At 44.7% G+C, this 24,132-nt stretch overlaps 1 long non-coding RNA gene across 2 annotated transcripts in view; it reads right to left on the reverse strand.

Moving 5' to 3' along the window:
• Window positions 1-16,646: 16,646 nt before the first annotated feature.
• The window catches only part of LOC138688217 (uncharacterized), a 129,913-nt gene continuing 122,427 nt past the window's right edge, over window positions 16,647-24,132 (reverse strand). For both annotated transcript variants that reach the window (XR_011327295.1, XR_011327294.1), the window contains 2 exons: window positions 19,328-20,298; window positions 16,647-18,355 (listed from right to left, as the gene is read on the reverse strand). This is a non-coding gene — a long non-coding RNA (uncharacterized lncRNA). The remainder of the gene's footprint in view (window positions 18,356-19,327; window positions 20,299-24,132) is intronic.

Genomic DNA, 24,132 nt, shown 5'->3' on the forward strand with positions numbered 1-24,132 from the left:
AATGAATCCTGTATTACCCAACTTGCAAGAGGCAACATGTTTTCCAAAAGCGCTGTCCTACCGAGATCCCAAACTTGCGTAGGAACTACCTGGGTAGTGTTTGTGCAGCCACAATTCTAGTCACAGATGGATCTTTAAGCCTCCATTTAGTGTGCTGTCCCAGACAAACCTACTCTTGCTGTTTTGTTACACAACTGGTGACAAAGACTGGGGCAATGTGGGAAGCCTCAGGGAACTTCAGACTGCCCTGGTTAAATGTGCCGTGTCAGCAATACCCCAGCAAACACAGCCCCTGAGTTGTAGTAAGCAGCTGAGTCCAAGGGGAACCAGCCTGGTAAACTGAGGCACTGATGAAGTACAAGAATTAAGCGGGTTTTAGGTGTCTGAAGATGCATCCGAAGAGCATCCCTTAGCCCAGGCAGCGCAAGAACCCGTGGGGAGGGGTGAGCCCGTCTCAAGCAGAGCCTCTGTGCAAGGTGGGAGGCAAAGGGCAGCACAAACCCCCTCCTCTGACAGCCCTGATCGAAACCACATTGCTGTCGCCTTCGGCCCCCGTGTCCAGAGAGGCTGTAAATGCTGGTTGCTGATAATCGCCGCAATTAGTGCGCAACGTGCTCCTGCTAAAGGGGTGTTTCGAGTTGCTGGTGGCTTTAGCAGATGTTGGGGGGAGATTTGGCTCCTGGCACCCCGAGGAGGATGAGGTGTAGCACCAAGGCTCTGAGCTGTTCCTAAAGACGCTGCCCTGTTCCTTTAAGTAGTAGCCAGAAGCTTTCCAAATATTATCATCTTACCAAAAGAAGAGGGGGAGGGGGGAAAAAAAGTGTTTTGGCATGAGAACAATTTCTCCATTACCTCAATTAGTTCAAATGATCTGGAAAGGTTCTCTCTGGAGAAATCAAGCTAAATCTCAGCCAGCGAAGGGGCTGGTGGCTGGTTGGTTGCTGTAGGTGTTGATATGAGCATTAGTCAGCAATGTAGATTGCAGTGAAGTCAGTCAATATTGCTGTCGCTGCTGTCTGGCTACAGTCATAAATTAATTAATTATATCACTGCAGTAATTGAGGGCCTTATTCTCTCTAGGACTCTGACTCTGGCACCTCCCTGCTTGTTTCTGAGGCTGTCCATCAATTCAGTGAGGTCTGGGTTTTACTGAGATCATTATTTCCTGAAATACTGTAAAGTTTCTCCATAAAAAGGAAAGCTTTTTTTACTCATCTTCATCCTTCCCGCTATTGCCTGCAGAGGGGAGAGAGCAGCAAGTTCAGGAAAGAAGCAGAAGAACAAGGATGGGATTTCCAGGTCCAGCATTTTGGTGTTGTCCCTTTGCAAAGAGGAATCGAAAGTATCCTCAGAGTCCCTGAAATGGTGACGGAGTCCTATGAAGAGGCAGATTAATCGCTCTCAATGCTCCAAACCAGCTCTGTTTCTACAGTAGGGTTGAAACAAACTCAAACACTATGATGGAGTAAGATTGAGATAACCAAATAGGCTGAGAAAATTCATGGGCTGGCTTCTGCACTGGTGTAAATCAGTGTCCCTGCGCTGGCTCTGGTGGAGCAGTGCCAAATTCCACCAGCTGAGGGTCTGGATTGCATATTCTACCTATAAAAATGGTGTTTAGGATATCTTGGCAAAAGCAGGTATTTTTGCAACCCACTTCTAACTGGGCAGTGCTGTGTAGGGATGAAATCCAGTTACACTGGTGAAAAAAAAAATACACTAATCAGGCTAAAAAAATTACATGGTGAGCCTGTGGAGCAGAGCTTTTTTGTAAGACTACTTTGTTACAAGGTACCTGCTAAAAGCTGTTAGACACAGGGATTCACATTGAACTACAGTGAGGAGGGAGGAGCACCCTTATTTCCAGCACTTGTTACTGATTGTGAGCTTCCCAGCATGTGATGTTATGATTGGAAGTCTCTGCTCTGAAGGTAAGCAATAGTAGAAAGATTTTTGGCTTTCCCCATAAAAATAAAACTTATTTCTGGTCTTCATGGTTATTCATAATGGTCCAAAAATCTGAATTCCAGGTCCAAGGCTCACAAAGGTGCAGACTACCAAAGAGCATCAGGTGTGCAAGCTCAGGATTCATTGCTCTGTTGGGGGGGGGGAACAAAACCACTTACACTGCATTTGTGTTCTCATAAAAGTTGGCATTTTTCAACTTGCCTCCAAATGTGTAGCATTGCTCAAGGCTGACATTACCAATGAATACAGCTGGCCACTTCTGAGTTGGTTTGTTGGTTTGGGGTTTTTTTTTGGGGGGGGGGGGGGGAGGCAAGCTACTGTTTGAAATCAGTAGTCATGTGTGTAGAGGAATATGGCACATGTGCAGATGTTCAAGGGAGCCTCATTTGGGGGATACTGAGGACTGAGCACATCTGGGGCTCAAAGTGAAGGCTTGCATCATGTCTGGTAGAGAAGTACAAAAAACTTTGCTGGATCCCCTCAAGGCAAAGCCCCATTCAGTCATGGGTGAGTTCATCTGGGAGAGGAGACCTGTCCTCTTCCCTTGCTTCCGCACCCCAATCCCTGTTTTGCAGTGAGTCACAGCATGATTCAATGTTTTCAGAAAATAGACCTTCAAGGTGTGCAACACTATAGGAAGCCCTAGCAGCTATGGAATATTTTCTGTATGCCTATAAACCTCTCAATTTAGTGTTGTAAAGGAGGAAAATGCTCTTATTCTGGACATTGCCCAAGGTGTAATGCACTTCTGCCATTGCAACAAGAAACACTTTTAGCATTGGACTCCTTTAGGAGGCAAAGGAAGGGAAGGCACAGGGTTTCGTACCTGAACTCCAGTAAATTGTAACCAGCCATTTCTACAGAATATTTCCTACAGAAACGAGAGGAAGAGATTTTTTTTTTTTCTTCCATAGGATTCAGCAAAACCTCACAAAACACTTCAGGATAGCAACTGTGTATTATTGACCTGCAGAGAAAGGAGGGGGAGCAGAGACACAAGTTTTTGCACGGTGATCTGGAAGGTGGTTTTAGGGGCTGTGTGAATAAGTGGGAGCTGGTCCCACCAGACCCCAAATTGGGACAGCGGGAAAGCCACCTTCCCAGCTCCTTCCTGCACGTGCAGCATCACTTGCCTGTGTGTGTTTTTGGAACCACGGGGCTTTGCAAACCCCTGCGCCCTGGCAGGCATCACAGTTCCTGCATGGATGGACCTATGCTGGGGGGGATCGGTGGCCTCATTTAGCGCTTTTATTAAACTCTGGGTAATTGAGTAGGGCTTTCTGGCTGTGCCCGGATGGATGGTTTCAGGCACAGCAAGCAGAAGGGAGCATCCCACTGACAACAGCCTTTTGAAGTCCCTCTGCCTCCCCTGGGATCCCTGCTCCTCTGCCTGGCCATGGCCTCAGGCCTTTCCCCCAGCTGTTTTTCAGCTTGTTTTAACTGCTGGGTGAGGCAGGAGGGAGGCAGAGCCAGCAAGGATGACTCCAGGGCATAAGACACATTCTTCCAGGTCACCCAGCGTTTCCAGGCCTTTCAGTGAAAAGCCTCAATTAACCAATAATCAGCCAAGCATGGCAAACCTAGAAGCAATAAGTTCTGCTTCTGGCTCCAGGGCCAAAGGCTAAAATCTGCTCAAGGAGCTAAATTAGTCATCTAATTGGGATTTCTGTCCATCCTTATCCTGCTCTGGGTGCTCACAAGAATGAGATCAGTGACAAATTTCCAGTTCTTCCCCCACCATCACCTTTCCTTAACAGCCCTGTCTAATTAGTGTTGTAATGCAGAAGGACCAAGTCTGACCCTGGGAGCAAGAGTGGAATGTAAGCTTGAACTGTCTTCTCATCCAGGCTGCTGCAGTCCCGTGAATTTGACCAGATTGCACTGATTTACAGCAAGGAAAAGTTGATCTCTTCCCAACCTACTCCAGGTGGAACATACTAAGGGCAGCCCACCACAAAATCCCCCCATATTTCCTCCCTTTCAGCACATGGAGAAGGAGGGTGGCACTGAGGGGCTGCGAAAACTTGCTGTGGAAGATGTCTCATGGCAGAGTGTGTGGGACTAAGCAAACGGGGAGAGCAAATAATGTCACGGGAGAAACCTTCAGTGCAGAACAGACATCTGCTCAACACATGCAGAAAGGTTTCGGTAACCTCCAGTCTTGGTTGTCCTCAGCCCACCTTTCACTGCTCAACAGAAAAAGAGAAACTGCTTTCCTTGGGTTTATTTTGCTTTGAAGGCAAAAATGGAAACAAAGAGTCCCAGCACCTAACCCCCTCAAAAAAAAAAAAAAAAAGGTAATTCTGCGAATGTCGGAGGTTGTATTTCCCTGCCCTGTGCAGCAGGCAGCCAGGACGAGAGGATGCAGGGAGGGCTGCAGGGGCCAGAGCTAAAATCCTCCACCCCCGTGGAGGCAGGAAAAATCCTGAACTGTAGGATGGGGAGTGACCCTCAGAGGTCATCCGGCCCATTTCCCTTGCCCCAAGGTAAAATCAGTGATAACGAAGCCATTCCTGATTAATTCTTGTCCAAAATGTCACGCATGTTGCTTGTGGGATTGAACCAAAAGACTTGCAGCACGTCAGCTGTGCTGAGGATGGGGCATCCTCCTGCTGCCAGCACAGCTGGGCTCTCTCTTTTGAGAGACCTTTACCAGGACAGTCAGAGCATCCCTGGGTTTTTAATGTTGAAACTGCATCAAAAAGAATTGAACTCAGGCAGAGGTTTTTTAAAGAGGCTTTGGTATCTTTAAGTTTTCAGAAAAGTGACCGCTGTATCTCTGTGTGAGCTGATCAGAAAAAATGTCATTGTCCTTGCTGACTGTTTTTACTTTAAAAAAAAAAAATTGTTTTAACATTTCATTTGGATTTTCAGCTATCGAAATATGTTATCCAAAAGCTGAGAGGATTGAAGAAATCTGGAAGAAAAAAATACAACATATTTTCTAGGAAAGGAAAGATGTAATAAAAACATTAATGCTATCAAACACCTCCCTTTCCATTTAAAGATTAAATTAATGGGTCAGACTGGAAATAGCAATTCCCTACTTGCTATGCAAAAATGCATGACACGCTTTCACTCTAAAAGCATTTAAAATTCTATATTTAAACATATAGAAGTATAAGTAAATATAAAACAGTAAAAAGCAGAGTTGCAGGGAGCAGTGGAAGTGCAATGCCTTTTCTTTAAGAGACTATAGTCATTCTGGGAGTAAAATAACAGCCAAACACTGGAGATGGGGGAGTTGTTCACACTTCATGCTACGTCCGCTAGAAAAGCGTTACAATTTCCCTGCTACGTAGATCTGCGTGAGTTTGGCCCAGAGGAGCAGCAGGATCAGGGCAGAAAGAGCATTGCACCCTGCCAGGATGGGGCTCTCAGCATCCACCCTGCCCCGGAGCCCGGGGACAAATTCCTCCCCACTGATATTTGTTAATTGGATTACAAAAGTTGCCGTCTGTACCAGGCACTGGATTTGGGGCCGGTCCCCATCTCTGACGCCGTGCGAGTGTGCACAAAAGCCATCTGTCTGTATGAGCTTTGTAACCGCAGATACTGGCTTTTACCACGCCTTGCGTGATGGATTTTAAATCCTCCTGTCAGGCTAACAATAATCACAGAAATAGTATTGGACTGAAGGGCAGAGGAGACAAACTCGATCTGAGGTGCTTCTCAGAGACATGGATCGTGTGCGATGGTATGGTTTGAAAAACCAAAAGTTGTCCCCGATGTCAGCAGCGTTCATCTCTTCGGCTGAGCCAGACGCAGCTCTCCCGTGCATCTCGCTCATCTCAGCAAAGACCAGTTTCCTCCTCCTCTGAAATCAGCCGCTTTGCGTGAAAGTCCTTCTCAAGGTGAGGTCCTTTCCCGCATCCCACACGCTACCTCCCCCCGGGTCCCTTCTCCCCATCCCAGGACCCACCAGCCCCGGCGCTGCGGCCGCTGCCGGGAGCTACCGGCCTTCCCCGGGGCAGCTCCGCCAGCACGGCTTCTGAAGGGGGCTTTCTTAGTAGTATTATTTTGTGGTCAAAAGGTTGCATACGCTATTTTTTTCTGATGCAGAGGCTTAGAAAGAGTGGAAAGCAAAATATTTTGATAATTATTCAGGCCAGCGGGTTACATAAAAGGTTCCATAGCCCTCTGCATCAAACCTTAACAGTTCAAACCACAAATTCTGTTTTTGCAGCCATAAAACATTCAGGGGGAAAAAAAAAAAAAAGATATAAAAAAAATAAAATAAAATAATAAAATCCATTTTCCATTCGCTTGAAACTTATAAAATTTTATGTGGTGAAAAATGACAGTTTACTCCCAGAAGGAAACTGCCCAGAGAGGCTTGTTTCATAGGCACAGTGGGATCAAGAAATAGGCCCAGACTTGTGTCCTTAGTCACATAAAGTAAACGTTGAAAGATGTCAGAGCAGCAGGCGAAAGCTGCCGCAGCGTGGGTCGTCCCAGTCTTGCTGGGAAGGGTTCTTGCTGGTGTGGAGACGGAGGGGATGGCACACAGGGGTGTTGTGTGTCCTGGGGCTCTCATGGTGCTCTCAGCTGTGATAAAATGACCCAGAGGTCTGAAAACAAGGGATGAAATCCTGTAGAATGTTCAGGATCTTCAGCTTCCTCAGCCCCTTGGATCTCACAGGCTGCAGTACAGCACTTACCAGGCTAAAGATGCGCACGTGAGATGCTCGGCGAGACAAGCCATAGGAACGAGGGCATTGCCATAAGCATCCGAGTCTGCGTGCTGATGCAAGCAAGGGCTGGCAACAGTGCTTAGAAAGAGCATCCCTGGCTCTCAGGGTTGTCTCTAGCTCACATTGCCATGATTTAATTCTCTTCTCACAGCAGTGCCCGAAGCAGAAACCTCAATGGAGTTATTGAGGTTTTCCTGGGCTTTGCTGGGTTAAGAGTAAGCAGAATCAGACCCAAACATCACAGCTCAGGATGAGACGCTGCAGTGTTGATGGAAAGCACCGGCACAAGAGCTCCGAAGCTCTAGGAATTCAGTCTGAATTCCTGGTTGCACAAAGTCAAACTCGTGTGGTCTGGGAGTCAAGTTCTCAAAGCATAGAGCAGATCTCCCTCTCTACCCCCAGCTAGCTCCAAATCTCAGAGCAGCGCAGCTCTGGGCACGATCTAATAAGCTTTTGCCCTTCGGTCACAACTAAAGCTGGTGTTGCTATTATGGCACAGCCGGGCACCAAAAGCCCTGAGCAGAGCAGCCAGGTCAGTGGTAGGGTCCCTGCAATGTGCAGTAGTGTCTTTTGGCTGCCTACCGCCTGCTATAGTGGAAATCTACCTTGCACACCACCTTTACCAAAAAGAACCTGCCTCAGGCTATGCCCTGAGATATTCTTTAATTCACTGGTTATTTTCCAGCTCCGTATGAAGGTACAGGGATGGATATGGTCTGAGTTTCCTTTGCTGGGAAGGTTCAGCTGGGCAGTCATGAAACCTCCCCAACCTCCAGCAGAGCCAATGGTCTTCCTAAATAACCCAGCACTGTATATGCTCTGAAAATCATAGAAAATAGCAGGTGCAGTGCATGGGGCAGCCTCCGAGCCAGTCTGCCATGGGGCTGCTCTGGCCCCTCGCACACCTGGAAGTCCCAGGCATTGACAACGCACCACTGAAATCCTAAGCAAAGTATGCAAGTAGTTGCATTCCTTACAAAAACCTGTATCATCAGGTTTCTGGTTGTTAACTGAACGTAAAGATATATATACAAACAGTCCCAATTATGTGATTACTTTTGCTTTCTAAGTAAAAGATATCCTCAAAATTATTGAGAAAAAGATGCACTTTCTTTATGGGTTTTCTACCCTGGAACATTAAAATGGCATCTCATCTCCTGAAAATACAGGATGAAGAAATATGTTAAAAATTTCCCAATAGTCAGCCACAAAAACACAGACTATTACCAGCTAAAAAACAACATTATTCCCCCTGCGTGTTAGAATTTGACACTTCTGGGTACTGGCAACATTTTTCAAAAGAAAATTAAAAAATAGCTGCGTATAAATGAAAAAGGTCTCTTTACTTTTCCTTTTCCATTTGCAAAGGGAAAAAAACAAAAACAAAAAAACTCACTTTATGTTCTTTTTACGTGGGAAACATTAAAAAGTCATCTTATCTCCTGAAACTAGCACTAATTAATGAGCAAACATGAGATCTGGGAAGAGAAATAAAACCGTAACCTGGGCTTTCTGTAGCGCAATTCAAAGTCATGACACATTTTAAAGCCATAAATGCATTTTGCTTGATTCTGTAGGATTCATAATTAGCAACTTGAGAGGAAATCTATGCAGCAGTGAAACACGGGCCTTCTTTTTTTTTTTAAATACTTCAGCATTAGTGGTTTTCTTGGTGATGGGGATGCGTTAAACTGCATCTGGAAGCTCAAGCCCACCGTGTAAAGCCATACCACAATCTGCCTCTGTGGTCATTTCTGAAATATCCAGTCACTCCTGTACCAAAGCTTCTCAACCATTTCTTTTTGAGATTTTGCAACCCAGTGAGCTTCCAGCATTTTTGAATACCAACTTTGTACCTGGGAGATTAACTATTGGCATGACAGCATACTTTCTGAGACAAGAGGGCTTTAGTAAAGCCCCATCTAGCAGATAAGTAGCCAGCGAGCCAGGTTGGTTAGTCTGGTCTATTCTTATTGCCACACAGCAGAAACCTTTCTAAGCCTCAGACACACTGAGAGCTATTACCCTGCTCAGAGCTATGTCCTTTCTTACATTTAGTCACCTATGGAGCCTAGAGGTCTCCCAGGACCATGCTGAGCTTTGCGACAAATAATATCCACCTTATTGCTGGTTCTCCTCTCCCCTTGCCAAGGGGACATGTGTGGTGCAGCAGAGGTTTCAGCATTGAGCTCTGCAAGGTTGCTTAAGCTTATGGGCATTTCAGACACCCTCTTACTGTGAAATGCTTCGCAGGTGGGGAACAATGTCCTCAAAGAGGCTTTGCATCTCATGGGGAAGTCACAGAAGTTATCATCTGGTGCCTCCCAACACCTGAACAGCTGAAAAAAAATCATGTTTTGCACCAACGGGAGCTCTGTACATGCTAACAGCAGCATCCCCAGGCATATTTATTGCTGTAGTCTCACAGAGCAGGCCTATAATGTGAGAAATTGCATCCAGAGCGTTGTCTGCCAGGCTGGGATGGAGTTTGCTAGCTGAGCAAAGACACTTATTCTCAGAAACTGTCCGGTGTGAGTTTGAAGTCAGAAGGGAGTCCAGGAGAATGTCTACGCCGTGGACTGAATTGACCGATTGTGGTTGGTTGTGTAGCCTCAGCTGAAGGAGTTATTATTTTCACGTCTGGTAATAAATAGAAAAATGGACAAAAAGCCTAACTCCCTGCATGAAGTCTGAGTAAATGAGCTTGGTACAGCGGTTCACTGCAGGATTTGTGGTTTGGGACCTTCTTCCAAGCTGTGAATCAACACGCAAAACAGATCCAGGGCCACTCGCGTGGCTGCGAGGACTCACGGGTATCCCTGGTTTCTCTGTCCTGGCTCCACAAAATACCCTCCGCTCTCTCCCAGATGCCCGTAGGGTGGTCGTTACCACAGGGTGGTCATCACCTCCTCCTCCTCCTCCGTAAGTGAGAACTTGCACAACACGTGAGAGCTGGACTCTACCACCAGCTCATCCCTCTGGATTTTATTGTCATCCGATGAAGCCTCTCTGTTCTCTGTTTGTTTTAAACCCTTGTTGGAAAAACCTCTTTAATAGTAACTCAGCCTCTTGACAACGAGCACTTAGAAGAGCTCTCCTCCCATTTTAGAGCTGTCAGCCATAAGTCAGTGGCGGTACCATTAACATAATCCAGGTGTCTTCGCTCTCGTTTCCAGACACTAACTGCTGGGCAGCAGTTCTCCCTGCAGACAAGCTGCAAGACAAAGTAACTGCTTAAAGCAGCGTGATGGTACTTCTTAAAAAAGAATCTTCCTTTGCAACATATCAAAAGAAATAGCATTCCTCTGGTATTCCTGACCAGATTCTTCTTCAGTCTTAAGACTCTATTGGCATTCTTCTAGATATGATATATGATTGATATAAAATAATATGATTAATATCATATAATATAATAATATAAATGTTACTGATGCTCTGTAATATTACTGTTACACTGAGGGATATTAACAGAGAATTTGAACCCTTTCCCTGTGTCGTAGCTTCTCTGAAAATATAGTGCTCTTTTTGTTGGTGGTTTTTAATTCTCTCTGCCTTCAATGTGTAGTTAGTCCCTCAAGAAACCAAGGTCTTCTGAGCCAGCCCACATCATGCACAGATGTCGCTTCTCCAACGCCATTATTACCGGTACAGGGCACTCTGGTTAACTCTCAGCTTAGGGCAAGATTTTCAGAGGCACCAGCTGAATTCAGGTGGGTCAAGCTCACGTGGAGCCCAGCTTGTACCACACTAGTGGGCTCAGGCTTTCGGGGATTTACACACGCAGTTGCTCAAGATCAGTGGGTAATTTCTGGAGTCTGAGACAGCGAAGCCCCCAGGGAAAGCTCAGGAAGCCACACCTGGAACAGGGGAATATGGGTGAGCCCTGCTCACTTGTGCTTCTTTACCGAATTATTTTCTAGGAGTTAATAAAGAGTGATGTCCACGTGTCCTGCACATGATTCAGGTACCCATTTCACTGTGTTTTCAGCATCTTTTCCTTTTTATTCCCCCCCCCCCCCTTTTTTTTTATATGCTAAGAGCACTTAGGGCTCTGGTGGTTCCTTCTTCTGACATGTTTTTTTTCCCCTTGGAAAAACACATGTGTTGTTTCCGCAGAAGAGAGCTGGGCTGAGCACTGCCTTCCCCAGCTACTCCTATTCCTCCAGTCCCAGCCTCCGGCTGCTTTCAGTGCCACAAGGCAGGGAGGACTTCAAGGTTTGATGAGTAAGTTTCAGTGGAAAACTTTGATTTGTTTCATTTGTTTATTTAATCATTCCCTTTCAAAGGTGGTTAGGTTTGGGTTTGGGGGTTTTTTTTTTGGAAGGGGAGCAAGCTGCTTGCTTTGAATGATTAGCTCTATTATGTTTAGTTATTACATTTATCTCTAAGTTCCCAATACATGTGCATACTAAATGAGATTGCAAACCTAATGAGCTTCTGAAATTTAATTGAGTGCTATAGATATTACTAAATCTTTCTGCAGAAATCAGACCAAACTAAGATTGAAACAGAGATCATGAGATCATGTCCCTTCTCATTAACCACTGTAGGTTTTTTCCATTAGATGTTACATGGGCTTCAAAATCATCTGCTTCATTATTGATGAGATAATTGAATTATTTTAATCTGTGTATTATTTTAAGGCTTTGACAGGCAGTCAAACCACCATGCTAAGCCCTAATCCCTGGATAATCATCACCCAACAATTTTATAATGTGGTCTCAGAGAATTATAGGAGGAGTCAGGAATAAAGCAATCAGAGTGTGTACACCAGAGGGCTTTCAGTACTATTAGCATTACTAGCATTATTATTATTATTTAAAGTACACCTCTGGCATATCTCACAAAAACCTCTTCCCCATCTGCTCTGCATAAAAAGTTTCAGGAAAGAGGCAAAGAAGTCAATCACCCAAAGCAGAACAATGTTGAGGGTGAGTTTAATAAAATAAAAATAATTCTTCCTTTAAAAAAATCACATCGTTTGCCACACATTTTAAAGCACAGAAAGTATTGCATAACTCCTAACCGCCGAGCGAGCTAGGAATACTGTATCCCTTTATTCTCTGAGTTTAATAGTTATAATTAGAACCTTTCCTATACGGTTTCTATATCTACATGTAATTCTAAAAAAATCCCTCTTGTCTTTCCCAATAAACTGAAGCATTGTTACACAGACTGAGGTGAAACAATTAAAGTGAGAAATGGAGATGCTGGTTTTGAAGAGGGTGGGGTTTTTTTCTTTTCTTTTTTTTTTTTTTGAGGCAGAAAAATTCTCCAGCTTGAAATGTCCTCACTTGGCATCAATTTTGTCTTCACAGCATTGCTGTCCACACTTGGGTAGCCTCTGGAGGCAGAGAGTGACTACAAAGCAAGCGAGATGGAGCTAGTTATAGAGAGCAACAAACACATGGAGTACACTCACGCACAGCAAAGCCTTGGTAAATTGTCATGTGCAATGAAAAAAGCAGAGAAATGGCAAAATAAGACCTGATTTGAGGGGAAAAAAAAAATGCCCAGCAGCGGAAGGGAAAACTCAGTCTCATGACAGTCAGGCTATTGGAAAAGAGCAGGAGAAAGAGACCCATGGCCTCTCATGGCCATGAGACACCACAGCAGCAGACATAGGTAATGCAGCCTGATTTTGCATCTCCCAAAGGAAGAGTTGCCCTGATGGGAGAGGTCTGTTTAGCTCTGCTTAAAATAGCTTTAGTAGTATCAAGTCTCCCTGGGATGACGCATCTCACCTTTCTGTCCCTAAAAAGGAAACCTCTCTCCTTGCTTAAAATCATGGAGGATGGCTAAGGAAAAAATTATTTTTTGGGCTTCTTCCTAAGCCAGAGAAACTCTTGTTATTAATGCCAATGTACAAGAGCGTGTTCTTCATTTCAGCCGTAACTGCAGTGCTGCCATATGGTTATAAACACTCCTGTACACGTTAATATTGCAGAATTCTTTCTTTTCAATTCTTTTTCTTTCTTTTATTGCAGCTTATTTTTCTTCCCTTCTGCTCTGCATGTCAAAAGATGATTGATACATGTAGAAGTGGGCCTTAAAAACACAAGTCTTTGCCCGAGGTTCTTCCTATAATCAAAGCACATGCCCACCCAGAGCTAATTAGACATTAGTCTAATGTCAACTGATTGATTTAGAGCAGTCCTACCACCCACCCGAAAAAGAGCACAGGGCCTTTGACAGTGGCAACAGAGGGAAAGTGACACCCGAAGGAGAGGAGGTTTTGCCTTTAAAAGTTTGTGACGTAAACCCTATTTGTGTATATTTGTGTAAAGAAGATGCAAAGCAGTTTTTCCTCTTTAGTGTTTGTGTTAAACAAAAGGAACTGGTTAGCAGGAAAAAAAAGTTAAGGTCCATTCCAGACAAATTTAGGAGGTTTACGCTGTTGAAAAGTTAAGTGTAGTGGAGTATGTCATCATGAAAAAGCAATGGTCTTGCCTCACCCCCAAGCACTGAGGTGAGACCTGGCTGTTTTGCTGGGTCTAGTCTTGCACTTTGTCATAAGCTAGGAAAATACATTTGGCTACGATTTAGATACAATTTTTCAAAATCCTTTGCATTTTTTTCTTTTCTTTTATTTTCTCCCCCTTCTCTTCCCTCCCGCCCAAACCCCACCACCCTCCCCACTCTGGATTTATGGGTCAGGAACTCTCAAACTTGTCCTGATGGATTAAGCAGAGACAAGTTGTATCGAGTAAATTAAAAATGAAATAGTTACAGCTGTTGGAACAGTCTCAGGGCCAGAAGAGGTAAAAGACTTTCTACCCTCGAGGGGCCTGAAAGTAATCTGTGAAGCACCAACTGCTTAAATAAAGACAGCTTGAGCGAGGGCTGGTGTCCCGAAGGATGGAGAGAGCATCCAACACCCTTGGGCTTGAGCATGGCTTAAGGGAAACCAAGGGAGCAGCTACCCTCCAAACCCTGCTTGCTTCAAGTGTCCCCAGACCCCCGGGTCCCAGAGCCGGGAGGGGAGAGCAGGGAGGACAGTGAAGAGGGCATTTTGGGACAAGCCAGTTCAGGGATTTCATTGCTGTTATTGTGAATCTCTGCCACATGTCACCAACCCATGGGGATTAAAGCTAGAAGGTGTCTCCCGGTTTCCCAGGCACAAAGCAACACCGGGAACGCTACAGAGCTGAAGGCACACAGACTCAGGAGTAAGAAACCTACCCTTCATCCTACCTAACATCTCGTGAAGATACCCAAGGTCTCTGTTGTGTTCAGCCACATCTTCTTCCTCTTGTTTGGCAAATGCTTTGCTCTTCAGATGCCCTTTCCCTCCGCAGCACTCTGCTTTTTATATTCTGTTTATATGCTATGCTACTGTCTTGCTCTGGGGTTTGTGGGTTGCTTTTTTTTTTAGAGTAGCATCGAGTCGAACAGGGCGATTCAATGAACCAGGGGCTGTAGCAGCTGCAGTATTACAAGTACCCAGAGCTAAATACTATGGCACAAGGAAGGCAGCGTCTCATCCGAGGGCCTGGTCCTGTTTGATTCAGCTACCCGCAAAAGCACAGTCTCTCCCTATTGATAATAAATCAAACACAAACACATTCATAATTCACCTTTTGTGAATTCCAAAGTTGTACAGAATGACCCTTTTTAGTCAAATAAAAGCACTCCAGAGTGCCTCGCTGCAGCAGGCGCTGGCGAGCCTTCCCCTGGACACACACGTACATACTAACGATGTTTGGGCCAGTCCCAGAGTTAATGGAGCAGAAACGACAGGGACAGCTGGGAATAACACATAGAGGAATTTTTCATCCCGACTCATCTTCAAACAGTGCCCATGAGGTGTCTCTGCCTTGCACACAGCGATGAACCGCTCTCTGCTCCCAGCACCAGCAGCAAGTTCTGCCTCTGAATTACTGCCTTCAAACAATGTTTAAGGTGGAATTTGTCTCCGCAGATGAGAGGAGCAGCTGAACGTGGTCCACGATGCAACACTCCCCTTAACTCAGCAGCATCTGCGGGAGGAAGCGGAGGAGGACGCATCTCCAGCAGCAGAATCTGTGCAACTTAACATTTCTCAGCTATAAACCTTTCAATAGCTGGAAGTAAATCCTTCAGCTTTCTACTAGAGCTCAGCTTCTGCAGCTGCACATTTATTCGGCAGGCAGAGAATTGGGCCAAAAGAAGTAAATATGAGCAATGTGACTGATAGTGCTAGAATATTACACAAGCTCCCACACAGCTGTGGTGGAGGGCAATTCCCTGGCAGCTAATTCCCCGCTGGAGATCTCGTACCAGAAGCTGGAGCCATCCTCCCCAGGGTGCTGGGCAAGGGAGGGGGACATGGTGACAGGAGAGAGAAGATGTTTCTGGAGTGGGGGGGTCTGCAGAGCTCAGCTCTGGAGTGGCAGTTTTAGGCTACAAGGAGAGCTGCAAGCAGGGATGATGCTCTTCTCCATTTTGTTTATCATGCCACACACCTCATTGTCTCACATGTATAAGTACTATAAGGCTATTTATTTGTGACTACTGGAGGTTTAGCTTTTAGTGGTGGTCAAGCACTAGTCAGCACATGGCACTGGCAACACTGCAGAGGTCCTATTAATTGTGAGACTGTCAGAGCAAAGAAAGAGACTTAAAAGCATAAAGACCTCACTGCATAGGAGATGAGCATTTTGCCACGTGCGTTACCCCATAACCGTCCCCAATTAACGCACAGCGCGTTAAGCAACCACCCCGGGGCGAGTCTCGCATTTTCGCCGTGCTCGGGCAGTTCTGCCGCAGCTCCCAAATCCGCGGAGGGAAGCAGACAACGGGGATGCGGGTTTGCCCGGAGGGACTTGGCAGCAGCCGCAGGTGCAAAGGGTGGGGAGTAATCCCAGGTCACACATGCCAACATGGAAAATCACAGGGGTTGCCCGGGTTAGGAGGCAGAGCAAGCGAGACAGCTCTTAATCCGTCTTTCCTGGGCTCTCTTTGCACAGCAGCCGTTGCTGCCCCAACACGCAGAACGGCATCTCGGGCTGTACATTAAGGGGCTATACACGAGGAGGAGAACACCCCTGTGAACCCATTTCAAAGGCTGGGTGGAAACATGTATATTTATCTTGCCTTTCCATGCAAAAGCCAGTGAGCTGATCTTTTTAATGCTACTCTCCAGGACGTCTGCTGTGGGATGGAAGGTCCTTCAGCAGCCTGAGGGGCTGCTCTCTAGCTCTGCTCACAGGCATCTCTGCCCAGAAACCAAACAAGCCACAATAAGGGTGGTTTTTAGGAACTGTCAGAAGTTGCTGCCACTTTTAGTACTCAACACCTCAGAAAGCAAATCCCCCTCTCCCAGCCTCCTGGTTCACCTTGCTGCTCCACCCCGCATTGGAGACTGGTTTCCATTAACACTGTAAAGCTAATAAGTCTCCTGAAATCGGAGTGACCTGGATCATGCTGAGAGAGAGTGTGTGTGTGTGTGTGTGTGTGCGTGCTGCTTGCTAGTGAAGACAAAATGTTAGGTTGGGCTGTTGTGCACACAGACACACTTAAAAGGGGAGAATATTTCTTCCTTTAACTCTTAGGATGCCCTGCTCTCAAACTTTACCAAGCTGCAGCTATCTGAAGCCAGGAGGGGCTCTTTCTCTTTAGTACTTCTTATTTTTTCTATTAATTGATGGGGTATCCTTTTATCACAGCCTTCATCTCAAGAAGAAAAGGATAGACACCTATCCTACAGAGCAGTATAGGAGAGAAGGGACTGGTTGACTAGCTGCAGCATTTCAGTAAAGCAGTATTATTTCTATATGCCAAACTGCCATGACGTAAGCTGGGGCAGAGGGATGTTCATTGTCTTCTTTTGTAAAACTCCGGGTTTGGAGTCATGTGAATCTCAAATTTCACTTACTTAAACCCATGCTGCTTCTAATGCTCTTGTTACACAGACAGCAGAAACCATGATCTGAAATACCTTCTAAAGTTTTAAAAACTAAAAACCAAACATGAAGGATCGTCATTTTCAAATAAACCTTTATTATTTTCATTCATTTAGCCAATGTCTTTCTTCTGCAAAAACAATTTCTTGAAAGACTGTGCTGGTAATATTGAAGGTGCTGCACTGGTCCTCGACCCAAAGAAATACAAGAGCTTTCGCAGGGACCAGCTGTTCCCTCCCAGAGCTGTGCCAGCTCAGGCTCCAGAAAGTGCAATACGGCCACGTCGTATTGTGCTACCGTTGCCTTTCTGCTTTATTGTATTCATCCATGCAGTCACACGTTATAGCTGCCCAGGTAAAAATCAATATAGTCTGGTAGTCCAGTGGCGTGTGTGCTGAACTGGGTGAGGTGGATGCCAATATTTCTACTGGTGTTATTGCTGTTGTTGTTGCTATTATTACAGTTCCTATTGAATTAACACCTAGGTCCCCTGTCATAGAGTGAGAGCCCTCAGCGCTAACACTTACAGATGTGAAATAAAATTGTGAGGACTGGCCCAAAGCATCTATAATCTGACTAATACTTTTCCTCCCCCTTACAAATTGATGTTGCTTAATACTTTTGGAATCTTGCAGCATTTCAGCCATGTGAGATTTTTATAGCCTTTTTTGTACAGGGACCTTTTGGGCTTGGAGGGGGTTGTTTGGTTTTGTTTTGGCTTTACTTTGATTTTGTAATTTAAAGGAATTCCTTGCCACTGTATTGTAAAGGGGTTCCATCAACTTGCAAGCACATTGATAACACACAGCATCTAGCTTTCTCATTAGAAAAGGACACTTCATTTGGTTGGGGTCTTTTCTGCTAATTTTCAATGCAGCAAAGCTAGCTTTTGATCCAGAAATATCTCCGACATGTAGTCACTTCTTCAGAAAAAGAATGGGGGAGTGGCACCTATTCCGAATGCTGAGGCACCGAGATAATGCTGGGCTTCAGAACAAGCTTGCAAGGGTCTGCCTTTTTCGGGAATAACAGTGTGGAGCATCTAGATCTGGACTTGAGTTACTTACGGAGTCTATGCCACCTCCAGCACCCCAGGAGGCAATGCCCCTGGAAGGGAACAGTCCCCAGAACTGATGGAGTGTGGCGGTCCCTTGGCAAAACACGGGCTGTCCCTCTCCCAGCAACCCCCCAGATTACAGCTGCAGCACAATAACTTGTTTTTTGCAGTAGGACGCCCAGCGATGCCACAGACGTTACTCACGGCTGCATCCTGGAGCCCAGACGAGAACATTCATTTCACACCGCAAACTTATTTTTTTCCCCCTCCGACACTTTCTTTTATCGAGTTTCAATATAATAAACAAAGGGGACGATATTATTTCACTGGCAAAGACTCCAACTAATGCACAAACAGTTTTCAATACTGGCACATGGAGGGACTTTTTCACCATATACTGGCCAGTCAGACCCGTATCAGTCCTAATGGCACAGGGAAATGGAAATTCAGATCTTTCACCTTGAAGAATAGCTGCAATTCATACACTACTCGTACTCCCCTCTCCCCTTTTTTTTCTTTTATTGCTAGCGCAGCAAAACAAATCATCACAGTGGTATCAAAGGAAACTTTTCCAAGCTGTTGACAACAGCAAAGGCACAGTTTCATATAACTCAGCATTTAATTGTCTCAGACTGTGGCACTGTGCTTTGTGCGCACGCTTCGGTTCTCATAATGACTTTGGGTACGTTGCTTCACTCCTCTGGGCTTCTGCTGCCCTTTTAGATGGTTCATTTGGATATAAATTCTTCCATCTGAAAATCATGAATTTAAGCCTTATTCTTGGCTTGTGCCAAAGCCATTCCCAATAGACTACATCAAAATTGGTACCTAATTAATTGGGACAAAGGGTCAGAGGCAGCTGAGTCCAGCTCCATCACTTTTTCTGTCCCATTGGCCTTTGCTACAGGTGCCCTTAACCGTGCTGGCTCCTGGGCTCCAACAGCCCTTTGACTAGTTACGAATACAAGCCATATTTCATGTATTTGATAAGCTTATTCTATAACTCTAGCTATTAATCTAACGATAAAGCACCACCAGTGGTTAAAGCAGACAAGCACTTTTTTTTTTTTTTTTTCAGAGTTGGCTTTTGAGCATTCTTTTCTGGAGCTGAAAAGATACTGAAGTTGTTAAAGACAGCCTCTGTACGAGTGTTTTACAAAAGCAGAGGTTTTGCAGGCAACCCCACTGTATGAGATCCAGAAGTACCTGCCAACTTTCATGGCAATGACAAACTGGAGTCCCCATCCCACCAGTACATCCACAGGGTAGCACTGGGAGAGCACACTCCCAGAGGGCAGTGCAGGCACTGATAACCAAGAAAACTCAGGGGAAAAAGCAAACCTAGCGCAATGCACCCAGGTAACTCCATCAGGCAAACTTCTCTACCCAGAAGAAGCCAAGATTCATTTCTGGCCAAAATTCCTGCACTAACACTAACCCCCGCTTGATTAAGTGATTTTTCCTGAGATGATGATGCAAGTCATTGTCAGAGGAAGGGGCTTATGCAAGGCTGCAGCAGACCCTGCTGAACGCTTGAGCCATTCAATGGCCCAAGCCACCGCACAACCCGTCAGGCCTGTTACCTGCAGTCAGCTCCCCCATTGGAAAAACATGCAATTTTCCAAAGGTAAGGGAGTCTTGGGTTACTAGGAACACAAATCATTATGAGTAAAACTGCATTCCCAATTTATTGTATTTGTTTTATTTATAATTTTATTACTTACTCCACATTTTCCATATTTTCCATGTGTTTCACGTCATTCTTGTCCATTCAGGCCTTTACGTGGAAACTTGGGCTCTTCTCCACTGCCTAATGTGTTGAAGGCTTTATAAACAGCCTTGTTTCATTGTTTGCTCTGCATGTTTCCTTCCAAGAGCATGCGACTAACGTTGTGCCTGGTGCAAGTCTGAATGTTCTCTCACTGGGGAACAAGATGGGGCAAGAAGTGAAGAAAAGCAACTATTAATGTCATAAGCTGGTAAAAATAAAGACCATCAATTTGGTCAACTGGAGTTCTAACAAAGAACAGTTTGAGACCCCTCTGATTTGAGTTGGGTTTTTTCACGTTAGGGATTTAAGTTGCCAAAGACAGAGATTTTTTCCATGCACCGCAGTCAAGGCTGAAGACTGATCAATGTTGCATGTGCACTCCCAGATTTCCCACCAAACCAAAAACCACAGTTCACTGAATCACAAGGAAACTCCTCCCAATGCTGGCAGGTTCCTTCTCTGCTCTACGCTTCTGGAAGGTAATATCATGCATTTGTGTGCACAGTTAATTCACTATTTTCCCCTCTCCTGGATGCGTAGGCAAGTATTTTCTTTCATGCTCACTTCTGACCGCAATCTGTGAGCGAATCAGGAGTGTTCAGCAATGCTGCTTTTAGCTACGCTTTCAAGGTTTTGTGTCAACAGGAACATTAGGTCAATTTGCAAGCAGCCTTGGAAAATCTGGTGCAGCATCTCTAATGCTATTGACAGGGCCTGCTTAAATTCGGCATTGCCGGGCTAACAGTTGTCATTCAGCTCTTGAGCATATTTACACCATCTCATCTATTTTTCATCAGTCTTGCACCCTTCATGACACCCTTATCAATTCATGAGCGTGTTCATTCTGATTCAATGCAATCCCACGAGTACTGAGTCACACGTGAACCTGAATAATCTCTCGGATAGCAAAAGGATGCTCAGTTCCTGCAAAAAAAACGCAACAAGTTTATTCTAGATTCTATAGTTAAGGTGACTTTTTCATATCAGGGACTCAAAAAACAGCGTAGTATTTGACGGCAGAGAAGGGGCAAGGAGATTGGATTAAAACATCTGGCGGGGTAATTAGATTCACTAAAAAGTTTACACTCCAAACTGCCCCTACATAATTGATGGGACTATTGTGATGTGTCACTTCCACTTACTGGCGTTCAGCAGCCGCTCTCGCCTTGCTGTGCCCTGCGCTAACCTTCGCGGCTGACCTGCTGCGGTCCCCCTATTAAAGCCGCAATTATGGGGTGACTCTTAATAGCGAGGTCTTGCTTCAGAGTGGGGAAAAATGTTTCTGTAGCTCACATGCGACAATTAAAGATAATTTAAAATGTAAGTAATTGCACTGGGTTTCTGGAAACTACTGTAGAGGTCTTGTCCCAGGCATCTGACAGGCATGGTGGTGTATTTTGACAAGTTTTGCGCAGATTTCCATTAAATACCAACTAGCAGCTCTATTTTCTTTGGAGTCATTGGTCAGGAAATGGAGATTGTGAAAGGTCAGGCCTGGAAGATTTGGGAGGGGATGGAGGTGTTATTCATGTTCTGATCCATGGGGATCCAGTTCCAACGTAAATCCTCCAGTCGTTTGATTCTTGCTTTCTGCGTAGGCTTTGAGCAGGAGAAAGGTAAGGACTGATCCACGGAGAAGAGCTTCTGTTGAGTTACTTTCACTCCTGCAGAGATGCCAGGCAAGGTGGGACCCACAAAATGTCCATCTGGTTTCTGGAAACCTATAGAAACCTGGTGAGTGTGGCTCGAGAGACCTGGCAAACACCAAAATGTTTGGTGGGATCTCCACCCCACCACAAGCACTGCACTAAACCTCTTAGTTTGCAAAACTAGATTTGAAACTGCAACTTCTCCAAGGCTTCTGTGAGGTCAGCGAAGTGTGAACATCATGCAGAATGCACCCAGATACTTTCAGAGATTCAGCAGTCCCTGAAAGAGTTTTGTATCACGAAAACAGACTGTCAGATGAGTTTGGATTCTGCCACATGGTCCTGGTGATAATAAGCCATCTGTGTGCATCGTGCTGCACACGACCTTTCCTCTCTCAATTTTGTCTCCGCTTTTCTTCCAAGCCCTCTCCGATTTGACCTACATTTAAGTAACCCAACAAATGCCAGCAGTGCACAGAGCAGAGTTAAATATGCGCTCGGTTACCAACATGCTAATGAAGAGTGAGTCCCTCTACATCAGAGTGAAAATAAACATGTGAAAATAGGATGATCCATAAAATGGAAAAGGCCCCATCAGGAATATAATCACCTTCTGCCACATTTGACTGATTTAGGCTCCTGTCTCTGATAGTGGGACTTTTGCTCCTAAATCACTTGGGGTAGGGTTTTAAAAGATGTTTGGTAACACAAAATGCAGAGAGGAAACTTGTACGACATTGAAAATTGCACTTTTATTTGCTTTTCCTTAGCTGGATTTCTAAATTATGTTCAAAAGCTAGAGCTTACATCTCTGTATTATAGATGTATTCAACTTGTGCCACTGCATAATAAAATTAAATATGTTTATAAGCAGTTGCAGGATCAGGATGTCTGAAAGCTTTACCCTTTGTATAACTTTATATAGGACAAAATACATATAGGAAATAAAAGCTCGGACAGACTTGCCTTCATTATTGCTTTCAAGTGGCTGTCTTTCTGCCTGTAATATTTCAGATGCATTGGTAACACCATGGCAGCTCACCACAAAAAAACCATTGCGGGACTTCATAAAAACCAGAAAATGAAATTAAATATAAAAAAAGAAAGAAATTAAACATGTCTCTGAGGCAAACGCAGTGAAATGCAAACTTAAACTGCACGACCACAAAAGAAATTGCATCAAACTTTAAAATTATTTTTCTTCCTTTCTAAAACGAAATGATCCCAAATAAGAATATGCCTGAGCCCCTGGTCTTTATATTTATTCCAGTGTGGTGTTTTTAATGAGGGACTCAAAGAGAAATTACCCTTGAATGTAAAGAGAGTTTCAGTTCTTATTTTATCGTGACTCAAGTATCACTTATGCCATGGCCAGATCCTTATGGATGAGCCAGAATGACAGGAACTGGTTTGGGGGTTGGTTTTCGTAACCCAGAATTGCTTCCTTTTTTTTTTTTCTTTTTTAAATTAAAAAGTCACCGATGTGCTCAGACACAACACAACACATGTAACAGTGACCCAGACAGAGGGAAAAGGGTCCAAGCCCTCCGGAGAGCCGCGGCTGAGTGTGCCTGACAAATGCCACCGCGTGGCACCGAGCAGAGACAGGCGCTGCAAAAAGCATTCCGGGGGAGATTTCCTGGTGCCTCTCCAAGCTGACAGAGGAGGTTTATATTAACATCACATGGCTGTCTTCAGCTGCGTTTGTTAGCACAGCCCATTTGGAGATCTTGCCATGTTGGGCTGCATGGGGAACAGGACAGGGGGGGAAAAAAGGGGGAAAAAAAAAAAAAAAGCAAGCAAAACATTTTGGTTTTGAACGCCAGCATCTTCATTGGTACCACTATCAAACCCAGGGTCCTCTGGCCTTGTCCATGCAAAACCTTTGTACAACACTTGGAGGGCAGCTTTTAAAAATGTTTTTGAACATATAACACATAGGAAAATAACACATTATAGAAACTTGGCAATGAGTTTGCCTCAAGTAGCCAAGCTGGGCATGGAAAAAAAAATTAGACAATAAAAGGTCATTTCTAGCCAAGTTTTAAGTGAGTATACAATACATACCTTTTTTTTCCCTGTTCTTTGCCTTAGTTATTGGCCAACTTGGCTAGGAGCTTATGGAAAACACTGAAGTGGAATTATTATAATTGGGGTTTTTTTCTCTTTTCGACCAAGCAAAAGTTCTTATAAGCAATAATTTAATTACGGCAAAAGAGTAACACAGACACGGTTTTTAAGGATGCATCATCAAAAAAACCCTCTTTTCTACACCATACTTTAAACTAAGGCTAGTTCATGAGAGCCAGTGATCTAATACTATTGCTATTTATGATTTTTTAAATTATTTATTATAAAGTATGTCATAAAGTGGAAAATTACTGGTGCCGATCACATTTCCAAGCAGGCTAATTTAGACCCGAGTGCCGTAAGTCAATTAGGATAATAAACCTGCTGGAGTGAAGAGGGGGTACTTCTCTTGGAATTAACATTTTCATCCTGCTCCCGGCGTGCTGTTACGTGGGGATCAAACAGGAGACGTTTAACAAGTGGCTTCTGAAGGCGAAGGCACCCTTCCGCCTCGCCGTTTGTGTGGCAGCTCTCCTCCGAGATGGCTTCAGCCTGTTGCAACATGTTCCCACAGCCTCCTTCCTTGCCCCCAGGTATTTCAGGTGGATGGCTGATTACGAGCAAGCTCCTTGCTGACGTAGGTTGCCTATTTAACATCCTGCTCTGCTTCATACCTACATGCACCTTGGGTATTATTTTATTTTTTTGGAAGGGCAGAGTTTGAAAAAATCAATTAAAAGGAAATATGGGATTTTTTTTCCCCTCTGATAGCTTAACTGGAAGCATCCTCCTCACTTTTTGAAGGCTGTGGGCTTTTTGTCTGGAGAGATCTTCTGAGATGTTTGACCTAGAAACATGGGTAATTCAAGCTTGCATCAGCCCAGGCATCTGTGTGGCCTGGACGAGATGATACTTCAGAGAAAGTTGCATAAACAGCTCATAGACAGCAGCCTCTCTGCGCTGAAATATCCTAATGATGCTGGGCTATTTTGATGCAAGGACGCTGACTCTGGATGTAAGATGACATAAGATCAGTTTT

This window comes from Haliaeetus albicilla, chromosome 12 (assembly GCF_947461875.1).
Source record: "Haliaeetus albicilla chromosome 12, bHalAlb1.1, whole genome shotgun sequence".
In the NCBI taxonomy this organism is placed as follows: Eukaryota; Metazoa; Chordata; class Aves; order Accipitriformes; family Accipitridae; genus Haliaeetus; species Haliaeetus albicilla.